The sequence below is a fragment of the Octopus bimaculoides genome, chromosome 7 (genome assembly GCF_001194135.2).
Source record: "Octopus bimaculoides isolate UCB-OBI-ISO-001 chromosome 7, ASM119413v2, whole genome shotgun sequence".
NCBI lineage: Eukaryota > Metazoa > Mollusca > Cephalopoda > Octopoda > Octopodidae > Octopus > Octopus bimaculoides.
The window spans coordinates 69,885,304-69,886,996 of NC_068987.1; positions in this window are offsets into that span (position 1 = coordinate 69,885,304).

Consider the following 1,693-nt stretch of genomic DNA (forward strand, 5'->3'; position numbering starts at 1 on the left):
GTTGTGGTAGTAGTAGTAGTAGTAGTAGTAGTAGTAGTAGTAGTAGTAGTAGTAACCGCAGCAGCAGCAGCAGCAGTAGTAGTAGTAGTAGTAGTAGTAGTAGTAGTAGTAGTAGTAGTAGTAGTAGTAGTTGTAGTAGTAACCGCAGCAGCAGCAGCAGTAGTAGTAGTAGTAGTAGTAGTAGTAGTTATGCTTGAATTAAAGATGTGGACGTAGAGTTAGTAAGAGAAGTAGCATTAGTGGTGTAAGTAGTAATTACAGAATGAGAAGCAAGAAGCGGGTCACATTAGTGACATTAGTGTTTTCCTTTTTGACTGGCGTCAGTAGCAGGGTGTTCCCATACTGGTGCACGGCGACAATTTGCATTTTAATTTATTTATTTATTTATTTTGTTTAAAAGTGCTGGTAAATGTTGTTACATCTCCTTAGCCACATATGAAACAGGATAGTGTAGATTTGTTATCAACGTTATTTCAACCATGACATTCCCGTCTCCGTATTGGATTATTGGACTGGTACTCTGTCGGTTGAGACTACGAGGGTTTCACTAAATCCGACCAACGGAACAACTTGCTCGTGCAATTAACCTGACACGCGTATCCTTAACGTAGTTTTCAGCGAGATTCAGCGTGACATAGAGTGTGACAAGGCTGGTCCTTTGACTTACAGGTACTAATCACTTTTGCCAACTGAATGGACTGGAGCAACATGAAATACAATGTCTTGCTCGAGAGGACATTGCGCCACGAGATATCGAACTGATGACCTAACAATCGTGAGCCGGACCCCTAATCACTTAACCACTACATTATGTGATGCATTATGTTTTAAAGAGAGCAGAGTCCACACCGAATAAATTGTTTGTTTTTTTTGTTTTGCTTTTTCTAGGAAGTCAAACAACCACATAAGAGTTTCTGGTGGGATGTTTGTTGAGTGATGGTGTGTACTGGTCTCAGTAGTCGTAAAAATTACAGCATAAGTAGTTTTAATACTAAGAGCAGTTGCAGCGAAATAACAAAAACATTAGCAGCAGTAGCGAAATAGCAAAATGCCTGAGATTATTTGTTTGAAATCTCTGATTTCAAATCGCGCCGATTGCCTTCTATGATTTTGGGTTCGATATACAAATATCAAGAATGGCGAGCTGGCAGAAACGTTAGCACGCCGGGCAAAATGCTTAGCGGTATTTCGTCCGTCCTTACATTCTGTGTTCAAATTCCACCGAGGTCGACTTTGCCTTTCATCCTTTCAGGGTCGATAAATTAATTATCAGTTGCATACTGAGGTTGATATAATCGACTGGCCCCCCTCCCCCAAAATTTCGGGCTTTTTGCTTAGAGTAGAAAAGGATATACAAATATCAAACTAAGGCGTCAGATTTTAGAAACTGTGTGAAGGCTGGAGTATATCCCTTCCAATTCTTGACACAGCCTCTTGCGTTCTGATTTCGAATCCTGCTATGAATTACTTTGATGGTTGACTTGACGCCTCAGTCCGTTCCACACCACCACATGTCACCTTTGGTCCTTTTAGCCAAGGCTTTTCTGGTTGTGGATATCTTCCTCTTTCTCACCTACTAGTAGTCGCGAAGGCTTAAGCGTGAAGAGCACTGCATTTCTTCCGGGCTAATAGGTAAACAAAATAATAAAATAAATAAAAATAAAGAAAATGTGTGGATTTAAATTTCAGCAGG